Source organism: Microcaecilia unicolor, chromosome 2, assembly GCF_901765095.1.
Source record: "Microcaecilia unicolor chromosome 2, aMicUni1.1, whole genome shotgun sequence".
Lineage (NCBI taxonomy): Eukaryota > Metazoa > Chordata > Amphibia > Gymnophiona > Siphonopidae > Microcaecilia > Microcaecilia unicolor.
In genome coordinates, this window is record NC_044032.1 from 450,986,203 (window position 1) to 451,003,416 (window position 17,214).

The window sequence follows — 17,214 nt, forward strand, 5'->3', positions numbered from 1 at the left end:
ATCATTAGAATGCACTAAATCCATTGGCGCACCTTAGTAAAAGGACCCCTATATTTATCCATGGAGAAAAGGGTGTTCTGGAAGTTCAGGGGGAGGGAAAATATGTGCCTGTATTTTTCACACGCAGGTATATTTTCCTTTATGCAGCTAACCTGTAAAAATAGGAGGAAAGTCTGTGGGTCCATGGTGACCCTCATCCATCTGAAACATAAAAGCACATTCTCTGCTGCATGTACTGACTAGTATTAACAGTTAGGCAGTCAGTTCCACTGGTGAGACTTTGAGGGTGTAGGTAATAAAAAGAGAAAGAGAAACTAACTTTGTGGGGGGGGGGGGGGGGGGGGGGGTTGAAAATTATCAGGTACATGGATACTACTTTTATCTAGGCAGGCTACTGAAAATTGCACCTCTCCTTCCACTGTCAAGATCTCTTCAATGGGATCTTAGTGTTCAACTCCTAGTCATGCAGTATTCTGGAAAGGTACTTATATTTCAGACTTGACATGGATGAAAGTCACTGCAGAATGGTCTGGTGTAAATTAAAATACAATTATTTAATTAGCAATGACTGAAGGAAGATTGTAGAGTTCAGCACAGTAGAAGATTTCTGTACTCTTCTTTGGACATGTGGTCAGCCTTACAGGCAAGTGCCAGGATAGTTTTTCCTTATTCCAACCCACCAATGGAGAGTTGTACATTCCTTTTCTATTACCATAAAAATAAAGAATTTTGTGCTGAATGCTTAAAGCAGCAGTTCAGCATTTCCAAATTCTTTTTCATTTTTCAGAGATAATACACATATTTAATAATATTCCATTGTCCACTTTTCCTGCAAGTGGGTAACAGCCATCTGCTTTTAGCCTTCAAGGATGTGGAGGACCATTCAGCTGTCTGTACTCTTGACAGAAAAACTAGAATGGTCTGCAATAAGTTGGGTTTTATTTTTCTAACTCCTGTTACTTTGTGCAGTTGATGCCCCAGTGCTCCTGTTCACATTTCACCAAGTGTGAGGACACAGCAACTCTGTATCATGGGGTAGTGGTGTACAGGCACTGTGACTTGTCTTATTTTCCAGGGAACTTTACAATTTGTGAGAAATTTAAGATACTATGACAAAACAAATAACCAGCAATGAATATATTTTACCAACCAATTTGATTGTGAAGTAGCAGTACAATTTTACAGGGAAGGGGCTTTATTATTGTTATTATTTGCATCTTAATTCCAGGGTGACTTGTAACAATTCACAGATGATGACCACTTGGAAAAGAGAGTGGGGCTTTAGGGCAGGGCTATAAAAATAAGGCAGGGCAAGGTGTGGTTATGCAAAAGAGGTGGGGCTTTGGCAGGGGTATCTCATATCCAGTGACATTGTAGGAGGCGTGGAGTGGGTATGGTTTGGGCAGAGTGTGGGTTTGCTTGGGCATCTCGCTTCTGATGACTGAGAGCACAGCAGTGAGCATGTCACCTGTCAATTAGTTCGATAAGTGCCAGTGAGATATACTACTTTCATATGTCAAAAAACATATAGTAGAATGAGAAAAGGTTCAAAGAAGAGTGGCCAAAATGATAAAGGGGATGGAACTCCTCTCATATGAGGAAAGGCTAAAGAGGTTAGGGCTGTTCAGCTTGGAAAAGAGATGGTTTTGAGAGGAGATAAGATTAAGGTCTATGAAATCAAACAATAAAACAATAGTAAAAGATTATTAGAAATAAGGGACTGTGGTCTATCTGTAAAAAGTCAAAAGCTGTTCCAGTTGGATAGGCAGTGCCTTAAAAGATTAAGGACAAAATATTTTTTTAACAGCTTTGTAATTCATTTGAAAGCATCCCATATGTAGATATAAATATCATTAAATCAAAACTAAATATCAAGGCTGTATTTGTGCTAATTTTTCTATACTGTTCTATACAATACAGTAATACATGGCCAGATTTCAGTGAGGATATCCTGTTTACTGATGGGTTCATCTTAACTGTTGTTGTAATCTGCCTTGGGAAGCCTGATGTTATAAAGATTGGAAGTAAAATTAAACTCTCCTTTCATTGGGACACATGGAATCACATCTTCACCTCATCTCTTTGGAAAAATGAATTATTCTGTTTTGAGCATGTTTCAGGGACAAGTGGTTTTCTTAAGTCAAAATAATAACAATAAATATTTTCTTTCATGCAGATCTCTCATTTGTTTAAATATAACTAAATGGGCTATAAGCCCCTAATGCAGTCCATTGGTTTTCTTATATTTTGTCCTTCTGATGACTTATACTGTGCTAAAACTGGAGTTACAGTGAGACAATAATAGAATTCAGTAACATCTAAAACTTAACATTATAATTTTGTTTGCATTTGGGTAATAACAGAAAATGCTGTTGAAAAAACTGACTTGAAGAAGAAATAAATACATATCACAGGGTGGGACCAGGCTGCTGGCATCAGCATTTAAAAAGGAGATAGAGCAGCTTTTAAACTAGAAACGGGGGAAGGCCGATAGTCGCTCAAAAGCGCATGGTTCGGGATAAGGTATCTTTCAAAGGTATCACCAAAACAGGGAAGATAGGGTATCCTGATAGTGAGGTTGCAAAAGAGACCGTAGTAGATCAGGTGTCCTTAAATAAGAATAAAAATTAGACAAAAGATTGCAAATTAATATTGTCAAGTACTAAGCATGATGTAAATAGGCACAACAAACATAGTTTGAAATGTCTATATGCGAATGCCAGGAGCCTAAGAAATAAGATGGGAGAGTTAGAATATATTGCATTAAATGAAAAATTAGATATAATAGGCATCTCTGAGACCTGGTGGAAGGAGGATAAGCAGTGGGACACTGTCATACCGGGGTACAAATTATTTCGTAGTGATAGGGTGGATCGAATTGGTGGAGGGGTAGCATTGTATATTAACGAGAGCCTTGAATCAAATAGATTGAAAATTCTGCAGGAAACATAACACTTCTTGGAATCACTGTGGATTGAAATTCCATGTGTAAAGGGGAAAAGAATAGTGATAGGAGTGTACTACCGTCCGCCTGGCCAGGATGAACGGACGGATGCAGAAATATTAAAGGAAATTAGGGACGCAAACAAACTGGGCAACACATAATAATGGGTGATTTCAATTACCTCGATATTGTCTGGGTAAATGTAACATCGGGGCATGCTAGGGTGGTAAAATTCCTTGATGAAATCAAGGACAGCTTTATGGAGCAGCTGGTATAGGAGCCAACGAGAGAAGGAAAAATTCTGGACCTAGTCCTTAGTGGAGCGCATGATCTGGTGCAGGAGGTAGTGGTGCTGGGGCTGCTTGATAACAGTGATTATAATATGATCGGATTTGATATTAGCTTTGAAGTAAGTATACATAGGAAGTCAAATACGTTAGCGTTTAACTTTAAAAAAGGAGACTATGATAAAATGAGAAGAACGGTGAAAAAAACAAATTACAGGAGCGACTGTGAGGGTTTACATCAAGCGTGGATGCTGTTCAAAAACACCATTCTGGAAGCCCAGACCAAATATATTCCGCGTATTAAAAAAGGAGGACAGAAGACCAAACGAAAGCCGGCGTGGTTAAAAAGTGAGATGAAGGAAGCTATTGGAGCCAAAAGAAAATCCTTCAGAAAATGGAAGAAGGAACTGACTGAAAATAATAAGAAACAGCATAAGGAATGTCATGTCAAATGCAAAGCGTTGTTGATAAGGAAGGCTAAGAGGGACTTCGAAAAAAAGATTGCGTTGGAGGCAAAAACACATAGTAAAATTTTTTTAGGTATATTAAAAACAAGAAGCCAGCAAAAGAATCAGGAAAGACAAAGCTGTAGCAGAGAGATTAAATGAATTCTTTACTTCTGTCTTCACTGAGGAAGATTTGGATGGGATACCAGTGCCGGAAATGGTATTCGAAGCTGACGAGTCAGAGAAACTTAATGAATTCTCTGTAAACCTGCAGGATGTAATGGGACAGTTCAAAAACTGAAAAGTAGCAAATCTCCTAGACCGGATGGTATTCATCCCAGAGTACTGTTAGAACTAAAAAATGAGCTTGCGGAGCTATTGTTAGTAATATGTAATTTATCCTTAAAATCGAGCATGGTACTGGAAGATTGGAGGGTGGCCAATGTAATGCCGATTTTTAAAAAAGGATCCAGAGGAGGTCCGGGAAATTATAGACCGGTGAGTCTGACGTCGGTGCCGGGCAAAATGGTAGAGACTATTATTAAGAACAAAATTACTGAGCATATTCAAAAGCATGGATTAATGAGACAAAGTCAACATGGATTTAGTGAAGGGAAATCTTGCCTCACCAATCTACTACATTTCTTTGAAGGGGTGAACAAACATAGTAGATGACGGCAGAGAAAGACCTGCACGGTCCATCCAGTCTGCCCAACAAGATAACTCATATGTGCTACTTTTTGTGTATACCTGACCTTGATTTGTATCTGCCATTTTCAGGGCACAGACCGTAGAAGTCTGCCCAGCACTAGCCCCGCCTCCCACCACTGGCTCTGCCACCCAATCTCCACTAAACTTCTGAGGATCCCTTCCTTCTGAACAGGATTCCTTTATGTTTATCCCACACATTTTTGAATTCTGTTACTGTTTTCATCTCCATCACCTCCCACGGGAGGGCATCCCAAGCATCCACCACTCTCTCCGTGAAAAAGTACTTCCTGACATTTTTCTTGAGTCTGCCCCCCTTCAATCTCATTTCGTGTCCTCTAGTTCTACCGCCTTCCTATCTCTAGAAAAGGTCCGTTTGCGAATTAATACCTTTCAAATATTTGAATGTCTGTATCATATCTCCCCTGTTTCTTCTTTCCTCCAGGGTATACATGTTCAGGTCAGCAAGTCTCTCCTCATATGTCTTGTAACGCAAATCCCATACCATTTACGTAGCTTTTCTTTGCACCGCTTCAATTCTTTTTACATCCTGAGCAAGATACGGTCTCCAACACTGAACACAATACTCCAGGTGGGGCCTCACCAGCGACTTATACAGGGGCATCAACACCTCCTTCTGCTGGTCACACCTCTCTCTATACAGCCTAGCAACCTTCTAGCTAAGGCCACCGCCTTGTCACACTGTTTCGTCACCTTCAGATCCTCAGATACTATCACCCCAAGATCCCTCTCCCTGTCCGTACATATCAGACTCTCCCCGCCTAACACATATGTCTCCTGTGGATTTCTACTCCCTAAGTGCATCACTTTGCATTTCTTCGCATTAAATTTTAATTGCCAAACCTTAGACCATTCTTCTAGCTTCCGCAGATCCTTTTTCATGTTTTCCCATCCCTGAGGCACTCCACTACTCACCTTTCCCTCATCCGAGCGAATTCCATTAACCACCACCCTCTGGAGTCTGTCCGTCAACCAGTTCCTAATCCAGTTCACCACGTCAGGTCCTATCTTCAGCCTGTCCAGTTTATTTAAGAGCCTCCTGTGGGGAACCGTGTCAAAAGCTTTGCTGAAATCTAAGTAGAGTACGTCTATAGTACATCCTTGATTCAGTTCTCCGGTCACCCAGTCAAAGAATTCAATGAGATTTGTTTGACACGATTTCCCTTTTGTAAAACCATGTTGTCTCAGATCTTGCAACTTATTGGCTTCCAGGAAATTCACTATCCTTTCCTTCAGCATCACTTCCATTACTTTTCCAATAACCGAAGTGAGGCTTACCGGCCTGTAGTTTCCAGCTTCTTCCCTATCACCACTTTTGTGAAGAGGTACCACCTCCGCCGTTCTCCAATCCCAAGGAACCTCTCCCGTCTCCAAGGATTTATTAAATCTTTAAGAGGACCCGCCAGAACCTCTCTGAGCTCCCTCAATATTCTGGGGTGGATCCCGTCCGGTCCCATGGCTTTGTCTACCTTTTAGGTTTCCTAGTTCATACACACTCTCTTCCGTGAACGGTGCTATATCCATTCCATTCTCATATGTACTTTTGCCTATCAATCACGGTCCTTCTCCAGGATTTTTTTCTGTGAAAACAGAACAAAAATATCTATCTAGCAAATTTACTTTTTCTTCATCATTGTCTACATAGCGGTTCGCAGCATCTTTTCAGTCTCACAATTCCCTTTTTAGTCATTTTCCTTTCACTAATATACCTGAAGAAATTTTTATCAGCCCTCTTTACCTTTCTAGCCAGTTCTTCTATTTAGCTGTAGTGTGCTTCTACTTGTAGTGATGAGCTCTTACTATATCTTCCTGGGCTTCATGGCCCTAGTGTGGCCCAGTTGACCACCTGGGTTGCAAGCTTTCTGCAGTCACTTGCATTGCACGGAGCTGTTGAAGAAACTGTCTGGGTTGCACAGGCAGTATTGTAAGGATAGGATAAAAAAGTAAATAAATCACAAAATAATGTGAAAGAAGCATTTAAGATCTTTACTGTTAACTAGAACAGATGATATTCTTCTCTCTGCTTCTGCAATGCTTCAACCTGATACAGGAACTCAGACCTGTTTTTTCTTTCAATCAAAAGTTAGCAAAATTAGACAGGAATTTCAATCTACATAAAATGCAGCTTGTAAGTTTGATTCGATAACCCCACCATCGGTTGAGCTGCACTGGCTCCCAAATGAGGCTAGGTCTCAGTTTAAGATGTGTACTATTATTTTTAAGATTTTAAGTACTTTGGCCCCTTCCTATATATCTAAGTGGGCTTCTATTTCCAAATATTTTATTAATTTCCAAGAATACAAATAACAGGAAAACAATGATGGAAAAACATAGGAAGCAAGAAACACAACAGGTGGGAAAGGAAAAAATACAAAGGAAAGAAGAGAAAAAAGGAGGGGAAAGCATCCAGATGTTTAACAAATAAGTCCTTTGTACTGGTTTAAGGTGTGGCCTGAATAGTTTGGAGGTAGTTGTCCAAAATAGACCAAATTTTTTTCTTAGATACTATCATCCGACTTTTTGCAGCCATGGCGAGCTCAAACTTCTGATGCTGCAGGACTGTATTCCACCAGAAATGAATATTTAGCAACTGTGCGTTTTTCCAGTTTTGCAAAATATGCCGTTGAGCAATAGTGAGGAGAATGTCCAATAGTTTTGATTGCGGGGAGGTCAAATCAAAAGTTGCATGAACGGACTTAAAAATTACAATTGAATAAGTCAGGTCATCAGTTATGGGCAAAATGTTTTGTATAATATTCCAAACTGGGCTTCTTCATAAGAGTTGTATAGGCAAAACTAGAAATCAGATTTTATTACTCTTTCCAATGGTCAAGGGGGTCAGATTTCGTAGGATGTTCTCTTTGTCAACTTATTTTCAAGCTGTAATGATATGGAATTCGATGCCAATCAATATTCATACTGTTACTGAGATTTTCTGTAATTATCTTGAAGCTTGGTTGTTTAAGAAGTATATTTCCTAGTCTGAAGAATATTGACTTTATTTTGTAATTCTTGGACACATTGAGGGGCATTTTCGATCAGGGGCGCCCATCTTCGAGGACAGCGCCGCGAAGGGGCAGGGCCAACCGTATTTTCGAAACGAGATGGGTGTCCATCTTTCATTTTGATAATACAGTTGGGGGTGCCCAAATCTCGACCTAAATGCTGAGATTGCCGGATTTAGAGATGGGCGCCCTCGGTTTTCCCCCATAATGGAAACCGATGGCGCCCATCTCAAAAACGAATAAATCCAAGGCATTTGGTCGCAGGAGGGGCCAGGATTCGTAGTGCACTGGTCCCCCTCACATGCCAGGACACCAACCGGGCACCCTAGGGGGCATTACAGTGGACTTCGCAAATTGCTCCCAGGTACATAGCTCCCTTACCTTGGGTGCTGAGCCCCCCCCCCCCCCCAAAAAAAAAAAAAAACCAAAACCCACTCCCCACAACTATACACTACTACCACAGCCCTAAGGGGTGAAGGGGGGTACCTACATGTGGGTACAGTGGGTTTTGGCGGGCTCCCATTTTCCACCACAAGTGGAACAGGTGGGGGGGGGGGGGGGTGGGCCTGGGTCCTCCTGCCTGAAGTCCACTGCACCCACTAAAATTGCTCCAGGGACCTGTATACTGCTGTCATGGACCTGAGTATGACATTTGAAGCTGGCATAGAGGCTAGTAAAAAAAAGTTTTGAAAGTTGTTTTTTTTGAGGGTGGGAAGCGGGTTAGTGACCACTGGGGGAGTCAGAGGAGGTGATCCACGATTCCTTCCAGTGGTCATCTGGTCAGTTCGGGCACTTTTTTGGGACTTGGACCTGGGACCAAATAAAGTGGACCAAATTCTCGCCACGGACGCCCTTCTTTTTTCCATTATCGGCCAAGGGCACCTATCTCTTAACCATGCCCCGGCACGCCTCTGTCCCGCCTTCGCTACCCTTCCGACACGTCCCCAGGAACTTCGGCTGTTCCGGCAACGGAAAGCAGTTGGGGATGCCCAAAATCGGCTTTCGATTATGCCGATTCTGGCGCCCCTGAGAGAAGGGCGCCCATCTCTCGATTTGTGTCGAAAGATGGGTGTCCTCTTTTGAAAATGAGCTGGATTGTGTTCAACCTCTTCCAATTTGTAATCAGCACCAAACCTGATAGGTAGTTAACAGAATAGAAGCACAACGTAACATATTCCTTGGATGGCCCAGCTTTTAGAATTTGTGGTAAATTAACAACCAATTTTCTTTATTCATTTAATAATCTGCACTTTACAAAGCATGACCTTAGGTCCCTGCACAGCACAGAATCATTGTTGCTAACATTAATTTCTGAAGTTAGGAGCTGTTTAAGTAGAAGGTGACAGGTGGCTGTCCTTCCGCTTAATATCTCAGCTGCATTTGATACCATAGACCATCCAACCTTATTATATAGACTTGGGGAGCTGGGTGTGTCAGGCTTTGTGCTAAATTGGTTTAGTGGATTTTTAACCAAGTGGGTGCACGGTGTTAGGAAGAACGGTGTCACCTCTGAGTCCTGGTACTCTTTATGAGGCATTCCTCATGGTTCACTGCTTTCTCCCTCCCTGTTCAACATTTTCCTCAGCCCTCTAGGTAAAGTGTTATCCGGCTGAGCAGATGATAATTTCTTGCTATGTCCGGAATACAGTTCTTTTGAACACACCCTGCATAACCTGAGACAAAATATTTCTCTGGTTGACAGATGGTCTTGTGCCAATTTATTGAAATTGAATAAAAAGAAGGCTAAGGTTTTATGGTTTGGTAATTTAGACTGTCTGCTGACCAGCGAACTAATTTTGGGCACATGTGAAATATTAAAATTTTAAAAAGAAGCAAGAGTTTCAAGGAGTTAATTTTAGATTCTAAATTGACCTTTGAATCAAAGATCAGCCATCTTACAAAAAAGTTATTTTTTAAACTGCAGACTGTCAGTGGGATGTAGACAAAACCAATAGTTGCAAAAATATTGAACTGCGCTGTCTACATACTATATAGAAGTGTGCATCCAAAAAATGCAACACCATCCATACAGAGAAAACTCTCCACAACACAGCGTGTGGACTAGAATGAAAAAGCCTCAAAAGAGCTCCAAGTCCACAGAGCGAAAGTATATAACAAGCTCAAGGTTATTTTAGTTATTTATTTATTTGTTTAGATTTTGCTCACACCTTTTTCAGTAGTAGCTCAAGGCGAGTTACATCCAGGTACTCTGGATATTTCTCTGTCCCAGGAGGGCTCACAATCTAAGTTTGTACCTGAGGCAATGGAGGGTTAAGTGAGTTGCCCAAGATCACAAGGAGCAGCAGCGGGATTTGAACCGGCCATCTCTGGATTGCAAGACTGGTGCTCTAACCACTAGGCCACTCCATAGATAAACCTATACAGCTTTGCTGTTCAAAATCTGCAAAAACTCCTATACCACATAGTACTAGTATCAATGCAAATGTCCATCAAAAAATAGTGCAAAAAACTACTTCACAAAACCCATGAACAATACACTTATATGCATTTCAACTAAAACTCAACAAAGAAAAAACACACTGTCTTATCCTCTCATCCCAACACAGCGTGAATAACCCCACAATTATCAACACCCCAGATTACACCCTCCCTATCTCAGACAGCCTGAAAATCCTCGGCGTTACAATGGACCGCAACTTAACACTAGAGAGCCAAGTGACATCCACAACAAAGAAAATGTTCCACTCAATGTGGAAACTCAAACGCGTGAAACAATTCTTCCAAGGGGAACATTTCAAAACCTGATACAATCAATGGTACTAAGCCATGTAGACTACTGCAATGGAATGTATGTGGGATGCAAAGAACAAACCTTAAAGAAACTTCAGACTGCTCAAAACACGGCAGCTAGGCTTATCTTCGGAAAAACACGATTTGAAAGTGCAAAACCCCTTCACGAAAAACTACACTGGCTCCCAATCAAAGAAAGCATTGCTTTCAAAATCTGCACTCTGGTTCACAAAATTATCTATGGTGAAGCTCCGGGATACATGACAGACTTGATCAACCTACCAACTAGAAACACATCTGAATCAACATGAACGTACCTAAATCTGCACTACCCAAGCTGCAAAGGACTGAAATACAAATCAACTTAAGCGTCCAATTTTTCCTACATAAGCACACAACTGTGGAACGCATTACCAAAAGCCTTGAAAACTACGAACAACCACCTAACCTTCTGGAAAACACTAAAAACTAACCTGTTTAAAAAGGCATACCCTATCGATCCAACATAAATGCCTGATCTCTGCAACACAACAAAACTAAAGAACGTAAGGGGCATCTGTTGTACGATTCCCTAGTGTGGCTGTGCCACATGATCTTTATCTTACCACAACATCACTTTTGTATTCGTTTACACCGGAGTCTGTAACGCCTCTCCAGTACTATGTAAGTCACATTGAGCCTACAAATAGGTGGGGAAATGTGGGATATAAATGTAACAAATAAATAATAAATATACTGTGTCTTCGAGCCTCTCTTTCCACAACAGAGATTCCCTGGACCAACGATGGCCAGAGTTTCACTTTGCTTATTCAGGGTCCGCAAAGAAATCATCTGGAACCTGCGGGGGTTGCTGTGCCAATAGCAAATCTCTATTGGCAAACTTCGCTCTATGATAAGCATTTCTGACCACATCAGAAGGATAGCCACGTACTTACTACTACTACTTATTTCTATAGTGCTACTAGATGTACTTGCAATGTTGTCATTAAATCTTTAGCTTGCCTTCGAAACTCCATCTCTTCTACGAAAATGAATAAGTTATGAAAAAGGTAGGCTGTTATTATACCTTGCCAAAATTACATAAGGCTTTAGATAAACTGCCTTGGAGACCTACAGTCGTTCTATATAGGAACCTTTGTCAGTGTTCATTGATTGTTGTTTTACAACCTTCAGTGGCAGCAAGAAAACCTTATATTAAAAACACAACCCATATTATGAGACATCTTAATGAGCTGGAAGGTAATTATTGATACTGCTCGCTACTTTAGATGTGGTGTCACTGTATACAGTAATTGCTCAAGATGAAGCTCTGGAGGTTTTGCATATTGTTTTGGATAAAAGACCATCACTGACTGTTCCCACCTCATTCATTGTGCATTTGGCAGCAATAGCTATGAAGAGAAATTTCTTTCAGTCTGAAGATTGGTTATTCCAACAAATATCGGGGGTTGCTACGGGTACTACAATGGCACCCTTGGTAGCTAATTTATTTATATTTTTACTACAGTGGATAACGCCATTATGTAGAGGAGATCAGCGTAGAATGTTGCTCCAATGTGAACAAACATGGATTTTCTATTTGAATTTCCTTGAAGCTGAATGACTGTGTTGAATGGTGTCACTTTTTATGATTCGCCTATGACATGTTTATCTTGATTTAATTGTTTCAATTATTCAGGGCCACTGACTGGAGGAAAAATCTTAAGGCGTCTGATGTCATCAGTTAAGTAGAGCAGCCATTTTGGCAGTAATGCGAGAGCCACTTTCCAGCAGCTAAGCTCTATGGCGCTGTTTTGAGAACTGAGAAATAAGTAGTAATTGTCAGTTTAGGATACATTTTGGAGATATGCCCATTCTAAAACATATTTCTTTGCAGCCCTATTATTTTTGGACCTTGAAGAAGCAAAGCAAAACGCTGGCCAACGTTGGTCAGGGGATCTCTATGTGGATAAAGGTGAGCCGGTTGATATTGTGTATCTGGATTTTCAGAAGGCGTTTGACAAAGTACATCATGAAAGACTCCAGAGGAAATTGGAGAGTCATGGGATAGGAGGTAGTGTTCTATTGTGGATTAAAAACTGGTTAAAAGATAGAAAACAGAGAGTAGGGTTAAATGGTCAGTATTCTCAATGGAGAAGGGTGGTTAGTGGGGTTCAACAAAACGAACTGCAGTATATGCTAGAGCTGACACTAGGTAAACTGTTACTAAGAAATACAAACCTCTAGCTTATCATTTACACAGAAAAATGTGCTTAAATTTTACGTTGGAGAAAAGCCCTCAGAAACCAGAGGCAAACTGCCAAAGGTTTTAAGCGCTGTTACGTTGTGTAGTTTTAGACGTAAAAAGCGCTTGATTTCTATCATAGGGCATCAAAAACTCCAAAGGTAATTTTTTAAATATTTGTTTGCTTTTAAAGATGATTTAAATTTACTTCTGTTAGTTACATTGAAAAATGACCCTCTCAGCAGCAAACTGTATAATCATTAACAAGTCTGCACTTAGCTTGATTCTCTGAATGCAGCACGTACTTGGCAGTTTGCCTCTGGTTTTTGAGGGCTTTTCTCCAAAGTAAAAATGTAAGCACATTTTTCTGTGTAAATGATAAGCTAGAGTTTTGTATTTCTTAGTAACAGTTTACCTAGTGTCAGCTCTAGCATATACTGCAATTTGTTTTGTTGTTCTTCAGCAAAGAGAGAGCAGTATGTCTCACAACCCTTGGAACACAGCATTTAGTTTTTTCTAACGAGCAGGCTAGAGATCTGCTCAGCTTTCCTTCGGATTTCAGCACTGAAAACCATGGTTCAGCTTTGGGTGGTACAAAATTACATTAAAAAACAAGAATGTCATCAAAATAGAGTTAAACAGCAGTCTTTTAATTGAATACTGTAAAGAAAGAATCCCTAGGGGCCTTCGCTTAAATAAAGCTCCACAGTGCTTCAATGACGATAAAGAATTTGTGGAGAAGTGGAATAAAATACTCAACAAGCGTTCACTCAATCTCATGTTACTCATTATAGAGAGAAGCCAATTCTGTTTAAATTCATTAAAAGAAGAGCTTGACACAGAACTACTTAAACTCAAAAATAACACAGCACTTAATTGATTTTGAGAAACAATACCAGATTAAAAAAAAAAAACATAGAAACATTTCGCGACACTGTTAAAAAATCCAAACTTAAGAAATTTGCCAGGGATGAAAAAGACTATGTCACCAACAATGTGTACCCCTGGACGCATGTTAACGAGTCAGAAACCACACAGAAAGATAACAGCAACAAACAATTGAGATTTTATGACGCTTCTAGCAGCAGTGACGACTCATCCAGTAATGGAAACCAGAGAGGTTTTTTAGGAATGAGATCTTCAAGACGGGGGAGAGGAAGCAGAAGAGGATGAGTAGGGCAGAGAAACAGACCTTGGACTTGGTCCCAGAAAGACAGCCAGTGGTAATTAATTTATCCGATATAATTTTGACATCTACAGAAGAATTCACCTTATCCAAGGGCCTCTCGTTTGTTCCCTCTCTCCAATTCAACGAGTTTCAATTCGCGTATCGACCTAGAGAAATTCATAAGGAAATTACAACTTAAGTTGTTCTTCAAAGATCACGCTGACATTAATGACAGAACTATCATTAAGCCGAAATCTATCGGGAAACCACAAGGCCAGTTAGACCCAGCCTTACAAACATTCAAGTCATTGATCGTACAAGATCTAGAAAAGTCAAAAAAGACAAACAAATATAGTTTTTATAAACATTACAACCTCTCTAAAACAGAGATGGAAGCATTGAAGTCTTTGCAGAATGATGAAAATATTATAAAAAACAGCGGACAAAGCAGGCGCTATAGTCCTTCAAAACTGGAGTGATTACTTAAATGAAGGTTTAAGGAGGCTAAATGATACGAAGTTCGATAAAAAAATTAACGTTTGCACCCTCCATTGCAAATTTATACATGACAGTTTGAATCAGAATGGATCATTCAATCTCCTTTCAGTGATGCATTGGTGGAGATTCATCTTTGACGTTTTCATGCTCTGGAGAGGCAAGATGTCAGAGTTAGAAAAATTCATGTCATGGATCAACAACTGTAATTCTGACATTCATTTCACTGAACAACATTCTTTTTTGACTATCCATTACTTAGATGTAGAAGTTTCCATCAGTGGAAACGCTTTTGTAACAAAGGTCTAAAAGAAAAACACTGACCGCAACACTTTTCTACACAACTCCAGTTGTCATCCAGTGCGATTAAAAAACAGTCTTCTGTTCTCACAAATGCTTAGACTCAGAAGAATCTGCACTGATTTATGCACTTTCAAGCAACAAGCCAAAATCCTATTGACAGACTTAGAAGAAAGAGGTTACTCCAAAACAGTGCTCAAAAAAGCATACAGAAGAGCCAAATTCAATAATAGCTGCTTCTATCTAGTACCAATAGTAGTGCATCAGATGATAACTTTATGACTATGGTTATGCAATATACTGAAACTAGCTCTCACCTAGCAAGCATAGTCAAGAATCAGTGGGAAATCATGCAATCTATTCCTATTTTCCAAGGTACAAATTTACGTATAGCATTCTCAAGGGGCAACAACATCAAGGATATTGTGAGTCCTGCAGATGTAAGATTAAAGAGGAAGAGAATTGTTAATCAGATTCGCGGCCATTACAAATGTGGAACGTGCCAGATCTGTAAGATAACCAGACAAAGGAATTTTTCAACCATCACACTAAGAAGACATATGAATTATATCATTTCACCAATTGTTTGTCTGACCATGTTGTATATTTGATTAGTTGTCCCTGTAAAAAAAACCTATATAGGAATGACAACTAGACCTTTAAAAGTCAGGATTCTTGATCACAGATCAAACATCAGAAGAATGGTTCACAAAGAACCCCTTGTAGAGCACTGTATAGAAAAGAAGCACAAATTTGAAGATTTAGAGTGCTTCACTATAGATAAAGTGGATAAATTGAATAGAGGTGGCAACCGTAAATTGCTATTACAAAGAAGGGAAGCTAAGTGGATCTTTAAAAACAATTGAACCAAACGGATTGAACAGCTCAATAGATTGGCATATCTTCTATTAAACCATTAAATCATTGGCTTCATTAGCCAGTCCCTGTGATTCCTCTTTAAACTAGTTAAATGATGAGCTCATTTATATCAGCTGTTCAATGCATGATGCCGAGGTGCCATCTTAGAAAGCCTCCATTGCAAGTAAGTGAACATTTGGGTTGGTGTGGTGTGTGCAAGATTTACTTCAAATTTCAAAATATTTAACAACAAATTTTTGTTTCCTTAGACCCTCAGCATTTTCATTCAGGACTTTGTTCCTTAGTTAGTGGGGTTTCCTAGGGATCTGTGCTCGGACTGTTGCTTTTTAACATATTTATAAATTACCTACAGAAGGGAGTAATTAGTGAGGTAATTAAATTTGCTGATGACACAAAGTTATTCAAAGTCATTAAATCACGGGAGGGTTGTGAAAAATATACAAGAGGACCTTACGAGACTGGGAGATTGGGTGTCTAAATGGCAGATGATGCTTAATGTGAGCAAGTGCAAAGTGATGCATGTGGGAAAGAGGAACCCGAATTATGGCTACGTCATGCAAGGTTCCACGTTAGGAGTCACGGACCAAGAATGGGATCTAGGTGTCATAGTTGATTATACGTTGAAACCTTCTGCTCAGTGTGTTGCTGCGGCTAAGAAAGCAAATAGAATGTTAGGTATTATTAGGAAAGGAATGGAAAACAAAAATGAGGATGTTATAATGCCTTTGTATCGCTCCATGGTTCGACCGCACCTCGAATATTGTGTTCAATTCTGGTCGCTGTATCTCAAAAAAGATATAGTGGAATTAGAAAAGATGCAGAGAAGGGCGACGAAAATGATAAAGGGGATGGGACGACTTCCCTATAAGGAAAGGCTAAAGCGGCTAGGGCTCTTCATCTTGGAGAAAAGGCGGCTGAGGGGAGATATGATAGAGGTCTATAAAATAATGAGTGGAGCTGAACGGGTAGATGTGAAGCGTCTGTTTACGCTTTCCAAAAATACTAGGACTAGAGGGCATGTGATGAAGCTACAATGTAATAAATTTAAAACGAATCGGAGAAACTTTTTCTTCACTCAACGTGTAATTAAACTCTGGAATTTGTTGCCAGAGAATGTGGTAAAGGCGGTTAGCTTAGCGGAGTTTAAAAAAGGTTTGGACGGCTTCCTAAAGGAAAAGTCCATAGACCATTATTAAATGGACTTGCGGAAAATCCACTATTTCTGGGATAAGCAGTATAAAATGTTTTGTACTTTTTGGGGATCTTGCCAGGTATTTGTGACCTGAATTGGCCACTGTTGGAAACAGGATGCTGGGCGCATGCTCGTCACAATTCTCCCGCACTTTAAACATGATAATCAAAGATAATAGCGCTGCTTAGATTTGCATGCATTATCTTTGATCATCGATGTAGAAAAGCCCTGCGCTGTCCCGGCGCTATTTTTAGGGCGCTGTTTGGAACAGCGCAGGGCTTTTCATCATCTGCCCATGAGAGCAGCAAAACACAGCACTGTTGCAGCAGCGGCGCTAGGGCATCCGACTTCCGGACCCGAACTAAAAACAATGAAGTAGGTTACCGCACTACCTCTGGTAAGAGAACGAGACTGTCTGAAGAGCTGCTGATTTTCCTGACGGCTACCTAATTTCATGTGGCTGAGGCTGCTGCTGCAAAACTTGCATTCCCACTGCAACCTAACCAGCACCTAGAAGACCGGCAATAATTGGAGGAGCATGGCAAAGTGGGTGGCCTGGGCCCACCCAGGCTCACCCTTAGCTACGCCATTCACCTCACCCCTGAAAGATGGCCTGGCATTTAAATACCAACACCTTTTTTGCTAGAAAAATTGCACTAGCTATAACTGTCATAAATAGGTATAAATAGATAGATAGAAACTCTGAATGTTGAGCTCTCATAACATGATATCTGTTTTAGTGGCTCTTTACCAGGAGAAAAAAAACTGCATGAATATAACACGTGCTAGGCTGG

The 17,214-nt window shown here is 40.3% G+C and overlaps 1 protein-coding gene across 2 annotated transcripts in view; it reads left to right on the plus strand.

Annotated features, from left to right (window-relative positions):
* Positions 1–17,214, plus strand: part of LOC115461243 (probable N-acetyltransferase camello) — a 37,387-nt gene that overhangs the window by 1,222 nt on the left and 18,951 nt on the right. The gene's annotated exons all lie outside the window — the stretch shown is intronic.